This window comes from Rutidosis leptorrhynchoides, chromosome 5, assembly GCF_046630445.1.
Source record: "Rutidosis leptorrhynchoides isolate AG116_Rl617_1_P2 chromosome 5, CSIRO_AGI_Rlap_v1, whole genome shotgun sequence".
NCBI lineage: Eukaryota > Viridiplantae > Streptophyta > Magnoliopsida > Asterales > Asteraceae > Rutidosis > Rutidosis leptorrhynchoides.
In genome coordinates, this window is record NC_092337.1 from 53821699 (window position 1) to 53830580 (window position 8882).

The following is an 8882-nucleotide window of genomic DNA, read 5'->3' on the forward strand; positions in this document are numbered from 1 at the left end:
TTTGTGTTCATATTCAAAATCATTGACCATATTACCACATGTGATCACAGACCTGCAAAAGTCTTTGGGCTTCCATCTGGGACATTCTCAGCAACCGATTTATTGAGCTCACCCTATCAAACATAAAACAATAATAATACTTGCTTAGAATAACAGATTATTATCTTTAGAATATGTCAATAATGATATAACTGAATTGTGCAGTTATTACTTGTACCTTAACATATGTTGCCAAGACGGGAGCAAGATGACTGTGTATTCACCTTAATAATATCGACCAATAACTCCCATATCCAACCAAACTCAACAATAAGTAACATATATAAATTGTGCAGTTAAACTGTCGCATCCATCAAAACCTGAAAACAGTAAACAAGTTATGACATATCCAAAACATTAGACAAGTTGGGAAATAAATTGTTAATTGAAACACGAGCAGTAATTGTTACTTTAAACTACAACGCCCAATGAAAGACAAGTGCAAAAGCAAACTGAAGATGTGAAAGTGTGAAGCCAGGAACTGCAGGTTGGAATACAGGATAGGGCATCATACATGACTGGAGAAAACGGCTCCTTGTGCTCAACTGTACCCAACCTACTCATGATCAAATGATGCAACCATTCTTACACCACTCTCGTCAACAAGACTTTTTTTTTCTTTCAAAACGGTCGCATCCATTAAAACCTTAAATCAGTAAACAAGTTATGACATATCCAAAACATTAGACAACTTGGGAAAAAAATTGCTACTTGAAATACAAGCAGTAATTGTTACGAGCTAATAACCATCATATACATAAACCGACTTTGATTTTAGTAAAGTTTGAACATTTATCACACACCCATTTATTTCATGTGACATCAGTATGTATATCTGGGTGGTCTGGGCTAGGCATGGAGTTACAATTTGGAGATGGGTTGAGATTGACACTATTGGATTGAGCTTTTATATGAAGGATTATTATTGCATTAAGTAAGGTGAAGCAAGCTGTATATGGCATCGGAGGAGAGTTCACACGATTAAGTTTAAATGTTATAAGTGGGTGAAGTTACTGAATGTAATCATGAGATTTGGCGCAGCTTCATTGATGGTTTGTTGACTTTTCTGAGTCAAAGATTGTTTTGGAATACAATACATTGCCTCTCGGCGGGGTTCAAAATCATGAGGTTTGCCATATGCTTCAGGATGGTCTCAAAGGCATAAGCACAACCTACCAATAGCTAAAATCAATCAATAAAATTACATGTTCAAACAAATAGATGGAACGCTTATGTTAAAATGACAACAGAGAACATTGTAAATAAATACCTGCCGGGTATCTTTAGGGTAAAGCATTGGTGAAGTTTCATAAGCTCAACTTTTCATCTTGAAGTGTATAGCCTCAACGTCCAGAAGGAACTTTGCCCCCAAACACTTTTACCAACCACCGCAGAGAGCGGACCCGAGCTACATACATGGCATCATATTAAATACCTTGAATTTCAGAAGCGATTTCAAGCAATTAAAAGATTTTCAAATTATGTCTTCGTATACTTTCGACCGACATACATTAGGGGACCTAGGAATCAAAGAGAGAAACATCATTACTCCAACTTGAGCCGTGGCTAAAGATCTTCCAAATTGAAGACCATAGTATATGGAATTAACTCAATAGTTCTACTCCACATTTAAGATACAAACAAAAGATTACAGACTATTATCTCCGAGCACCATCACCTTCCAGATAGGGGGTGGACCGTTCTTGTCCGTTCGCCACTTGGGCAATTGAAATTGCACGACGCATATGAATGAGACGCACAATGATGTGTTCAATATAGGTGTGTATAATGGTGTATCCTAGGAGATACACGCATAAAAACACCATTTTTATACAGAAAAATGGATCAAGCAACACAAAACATAACAAAATTTGGCGGTTTTCAGTATTTGCCGCCCAGCGTCAACCGTAAGCCCTACAGGCAGCTTCTATGCTTAAGCCTTTTAACTCAGCGCGTGAACGGCACGCAGCCATGTCAGCATACGCCACCGACCTTCCGGATATTTCGTGTAACAGAACCACTCAGTAATTGACACGTGTATCCCGAGAATTTCGGACATTCTATGCCTATAAATAGACCCCCTGGGTCACCACATTTCACATCATTCTGATCTGAACTTCAGTCAGAGAGAAGTACACTTTCTCTCTCACACAGTTCTTTCTCACTCTAAAAGCACATTAGCCGCTTAGCAGCAATACGCTAAACGGATCAATTACAGATTGATCCCCAGATTGATTGAGGCCACCCCATGGATCTCCAATCCGTGTTCCGGGTCTGCAAAGATTATTTCTCGAGGGCAAACAACAATCACCAGAATACGCCACACGTTGAGCAGCTATTGTCTTGTACTGGTACCTTACAGCCGCTATACGGAAAATCGTACCAACAGTGTACAAGTGGAAACAAAAACTGTTTTTTCACCTCAACACTGGGCTCGACATGCGACTGACCCGTATCACGCATCACAACGAAAGTTTACCTAATTGCATGATCCGATCATCGGAATAGTTCATTGGACGCTTGCTCACTCTATCAGTCCTCGGATGACGAATATGAGAAATGTGTCAGAAAAGGATACATTTACCTTTTTTGTATGATGGAAAAAAACTATTCGTGTCAGGTTGCATATAGTTTGGCAAGATTCTTTCATGAAAAACGGGAAATAAGATCCATGGCAGTTTATGTGGGGGGCATATATCACAAGACTTACACGAATCTTAAAGATAATTACAGCAATTGTTGTTGTTAATGCCGTGGAAATAGGTCCCGCTATAAAATATTTTAACATGCTTACCCTCTATTAAGGTTTCATAGTTCGTAAAAAGAAAGAAAATTGAGTTTTGGTATGATGGGGTGGTCGAGTGCACGAATCAACGTCATTGGTTCAAGAGGGACCACATCCACGTAAGCATAAAGTTCAGCTTTCTAATTTAACTTTTGACACATCTTCAGAGTCCGTTGCACATTCATGTGCTTCATCCCTTAAAAATGAGAAGATAACCGAGTTGCAAAAAACCGTGGACACTCTACACTAAAATCAAACTCGAATGCAAGAGACAATGTTAGAGCAATAAACAACCATACTCGAGATAAAGAAAATCAACCTCATATGCAAGAGACAATATTAGAGCAATAAACAACCATAATCAAGATGAATTAGAATCAGATGCAAGAGACAATATAAGAGCAAAAAACAACCATACTCGAGATGAAATAGACTTCTACCCAATTGGAAGTAAAGCTCCGATCATCCGCTCCCAGCACCTTCAGTAGTCAAAGACAAGCGGATAATTGGAATTGGAACTTAACTTAAAATCAAGAAAAAGTCTCTTTCATCTCGAGTATAGTATTTTTTGCTTTAGTATTGTCTCTTGAATTTTGATTTTCTTTCATCTTGAGTATGGTTGTTTGTTGCTCTAATACTGTTTCTTGCATCTGAGTTTGATTATATTTCTCTCGAATATGGTTGTTTGTTGCTATAATATTGTTCTTTACATCCGAGTTTAATTCTGGTGTAGGGTATCCTTAAATGTTAAAAACTCGATTATTTTTTTATTATTATTAGAGCACGAACCACACAAATGGACAATGGGCTTTAGAGATATGTCAGGAGTTAAATTACAAACTTGAACTTATGCTTAGTTGGAGATGGTTCCTTATGAACCAAAGGCATTATCCTTGCACACGACCACGCCACCATACTAAAACCCCAACTTTCTGTTTTTATTACGAACCATGAAACGTTAACAGTGGTAAACATGTTCAAATATTTCATAGCAGGACCCATTTCAAAGGTACTAACAACGCTATGTGTAATTATCTTGAAGCTTCATGCAACTCTCGTGATTAACGGCCCTACATAAACTACCACACACCTTATTCTCTGATTTATCACGAAAGAACCTTGCCAGACTATATGTAGCCTGACACAGATAGTCTTTTTCCATCATACATAAAAGGTACAAAATGTGACAACCCGGAAATTTCCAACCAAATTTAAACTTTATCTTTATATTATTCTGACACGATAAGCAAATTTGTTAAGTTAAATCTCAAGAATTTTAAATTGTGTTCATACATTCATTATAACCTCGACCAAATATCGACGATTCACGAACCGTTATATATAAATAAATATGTATATATATGTATATATATATTATAACTTGAGAATATTAATAAAATATTAAACGTATAATACTTTACATGAACGTATTTGTTTCAATATGTTTATCGATGAAATTAGAAGATAATATCAAATGATTGATTTATCAAATACATTATGATATGATTACGGGTCTATGTTATGAGGTCCACTGTGATTTAAGAAATCTATTCTTTTTGACAACATTCAGAAAATGGTAAAGTGATTTATAAGTAAGAACGTGAAGTGTAAATAACTTAGATGTTGGATATCGATAAGTTAAGTAACTCGACATTTTTCATTAAGATGATTTCATACATTTAATTAACCTTTGAACTTTATCCCATGCTTCACCAACAAACTGTAATTTAAAAACTTGAAACCTATTATGAATATATATGATTCTACTTTTCTAAAACATTTTATGATATAACGATTTCCATTATTTTAACCTTTAAAGAAAATGATTCTTAAAAATATATTTGGTTTTGGAAAACAAAATTATTATATTTATTTGATTTAGTTTCAAACGTACAAAAACGTTTTCAGTTTAAAAAGAACTTTATTATTAAAACGTATATAACTTTTATAAATATCTAGAACCACTTTTGACAACTCATTACTTAACCAGTATGATAAAGATAACGATATTTATATTTTATTTTATTAAATATATATAAAGATTTAAATTAATATTATATATATTTATACGCGTATCATACGTACATAGTTTTATACTTTTACTATACTTAAACTTTACCTTTACTTTATTTTTACTTTACTTTAACTTTAATAATTCACTTTAATAATTCATACTTTAATAATTCACTTTAATAATTTATACTTTAATAATTAACTTTAATAATTCACTTTAATAATTCATACTTTAATAATTCACTTTAATAATTCATACTTTAATAATTCACTTTAATAATTCAAAAATCTATTATAAATAGAATTCAATAGGTTTCATTATTTCATAGAAACTTGAAAATATTTTTCTCTAAACTCTCTCAATCGATTTACATATATATATTTACTCCGTATTATTTCAAGATATTATTAGTATACATAAAATATTACATCAGAGTGCTGTCCGAGTGATTTCGAAATTGTTTTTCGAGTGGGATTGGATTAAGGAAATTATGGGTTATAGCTATGGAGGTGATTGGGTATGGTTCATGGGTATGCTCGTGAGGTCAATATAGTGTTTATCATCTCCGTTGCGTCTACGTACCTTTCCTGCAATATTGAATCTCAATATTGATACGTGAGTACTCATAATTTAACTTTTACATACTAATAGTGTATCCCTGACTAGTGCTCGAGTATATAGGATTATGCATGTTTATACTTTTGATATTGCCTTTAGTTAGGTTATGTTGAATCCTGAATTAATTATATATGCGACTGAGATAAGGTATAAGATATGCATGTCGTTGGAAAGCTAGCAAAAAAATTAATAACTTTTCATTTAGATATCGAATGATTTCGATGAACGGATTTGAAGTTATAGTCCATCGAATTTTTGTATTATTATTAAAAATGATTATTATTATCGTCGTTATTATCGTCGTTCTAGTTTTATCTTATTATTATTATTATTATCTTTATCAATAAAAGGATTTATCATTAAAAAAATTGTTATTTTTTTTTATTATTACTATCGTTATTATCGTTAAAGTTATAATTAGTTTTATTATTATTATCCAATTATTATTATTATTATTATTATTTTTATTATTATTATTATTATTGGTATTATTATTATTATTATCATTATTAATATATATATATCATTATTTAAAAATGGTTATTGTTATTGTTAATATTATTATTACTATATTATCATTAAGATAATTATTAGTATTATCATTAATAATGTTATAGTAACTATCATTATTAATATTAGTGTAATTAAAACAAATATTTGTAACACCTAATTATTTTGATTACTATTATTATCATTATTACGAACACGATATAAAAGACGATTAAAAGCAATTAAACAAAACGATTAGGAAATAATGGGTAAGAGTATCATGATGAAATTAAAATATTATAAGATATTGATTTAGATAAAATTATCGTTCTTATTATTTTTATCATTACTATTATTATTAAAATTATCGTTAGTATTAAAACTATCATTTTAACAAAAATTATCATTTTAATAGAAATGTCATTGTTACTATAAAATATCATTATTATTATTATTATTTTAAATAGAATTATTATTTTAAAGATAATATTAAAAATTATTGTAAATATTAAAGTTATCATAATTAGAATTATCGTTTTATCATAATGTCATCTTAGTAATTATAAATATTAATATTTTTATAATAATAATTATTATTACAAAATAATACAACTTTTACTTACTATCATTATAGATATTATTTTATCAAATAAATATTTGATACAAATATATTTTACTACGTGTAATAACTTACTTTAATAATACCTATCATATTATCTTTATAATATTAAATGAACCCTATAAATTTTATTACTTAATATATATAAAAGTATATTTTATTATATAAATATAATATAAAATTTTATTTATTAATAAATAAATTATATTATTTACTCTAATAAATCTTTTAAAAATATTTAAAAATATAAAACGACGATATTTAAACTATATATTAATCATGTATAGATTTTTGGAAATTATTTTGAGTCAAATTTACTTTTTTTGACTTTTGCATATTAGTCTCGAGCATTAGGATTGTGGTACACTATGACTTGACCTAATTTGTTAGACAAATATTGACCAACACATAAATATATATAATTAATTTAGGTTCGTGAATCCGATGTCAACCTTGCACTTGTTCAATGACGTTATATGTATTTTTACTACGAAATACCGTATGGTGAGTTTCATTTGCCTTTTTTACCCCTTTATATTTTTGGGCTGAGAATACATGCGCAACTTTTATAAATGTTTTACGAAATAGACACAAGTAATTGAAACTACGTTATATGGTTGAATTATCGAAATCGAATATGCCCCTTTTTATTAAGTCTGGTAATCTAAGAATTAGGGAACAGACACCCTAATTGACGCGAATCCTAAAGATAGATCTATTGGGCCTAACAAACCCCATCCAAAGTACCGAATGCTTTAGTACTTCGAAATTATATCATGTCCGAAGGAGGATCCCGGAATGATAGGGGATATTCTTATATGTATCTAGTTAATGTCGGTTACCAGGTGTTCACCATATGAATGATTATTTTTTGTCTCTATGCATGGGACGTATATTTATGAGAACTGGAAATGAAATTCTTGTGGTCTATTAAAATGATGGAAATAAATGATTATGATAAACTAATGAACTCACCAACCTTTTGGTTGACACTTTAAAGCATGTTTATTCTCAGGTGTTAAAGAAATCTTCCGCTGTGCATTTGCTCATTTTAAAGATATTACTTGGAGTCTTTCATAGCATATTTCGAAGAACGTTGCATTCGAGTCATTGAGTTCATCAAAGATTATTATTAAATTAATTTATAGTTGGATAGTGGATATTATGAAATGGTATGCATGCCTGTCAATTTTTGATGTAAAGAAAGATTGTCTTTTAAAAACGAATGCAATGTTTGTAAAATGTATCATATAGAGGTCAAATACCTCGCAATGTAATCAACTATTGTGAATCGTTTATAATGTATATGAACGGGTCCTTTCAGTTGGTATCAGAGCGGTGGTCTTAGCGAACCAGGTCTGCATTAGTGTGTCTAACTGATAAGTCGTTAGGATGCATTAGTGAGTCTGGACTTCGACCGTGTCTGCATGTCAAAAGTTTTGCTTATCATTTCTAGTCGGAAATCATCTGCTTATCATCCATAGGAAATTACCTGCTTATCATTATTAGTCTAGACACGTCTTGCTACATTAATTGCATGAGTAGTGTATAGACAAAATTCATATCTTAGCGTATCTGCTAAATCATATCTTATCGTATCTGTTACTTTAAACTTTCCCTGACATATCCCGCAAATTCCTTCGTAATCTATGAAATCTTTTGATCTCTATATATAGATATCCTATGTAAATAGAATACCACCCGATAGCCGAAAAATCATTTTATATCGAAAATCCTTTATCCAATCGTACGAAATGGAATTTGTCATCAGTTCAAGTCACTCGGATTCCGAAATGGAATCTCACTCAAGCTCCGAAAGCAGTGTGACCGAAATGGATCAACCAATCAGTCATCACCTATTCTGGATGAATTGGAGATGGGTTCGTAGCCTCCTCAATCATTGGAAACAAGAAGAAGGCGATCCTTTCCATCCACCACATTGCCCTCTTGGCGAAGAACCTGAAGCACTTACCGGCGAACCTGTTCGAGACACCATTTTCTCTCTCATTTCCAGGGTATCTCGTCACGATTATATACTACATCAAATTCTAGATTTTATTTATCCGCTCGTTTCGACCGACAATCATCCTGGAATAATAGAAGAAGTCAACGAACTTCGTGCTCGGGTAGTGGCTTTGGAGAATATGGTGCAGAGATTACAAACACCAGCAGCAGCATAACCAGTACCACCATCATCAACGCCAACAGTATCATTACCACCTCCAACCACAACCGCGTTTGTAAACCTCAACTTCACAATCTGTCCCACTAGCATCAACGTCATACGCACCATAGATACCAAGGAGTACCAACAACAA

General features: G+C 31.9%; 1 long non-coding RNA gene across 1 annotated transcript; it reads right to left on the bottom strand.

Moving 5' to 3' along the window:
• Positions 1-222: 222 nt before the first annotated feature.
• LOC139848398 (uncharacterized) lies at positions 223-1934 on the bottom strand. The gene is made up of 3 exons (XR_011759942.1): positions 1310-1934; positions 450-685; positions 223-359 (listed from the first exon to the last, which is right to left on the bottom strand). It is a non-coding gene; the product is annotated as an uncharacterized lncRNA (long non-coding RNA).
• Positions 1935-8882: the final 6948 nt, after the last annotated feature.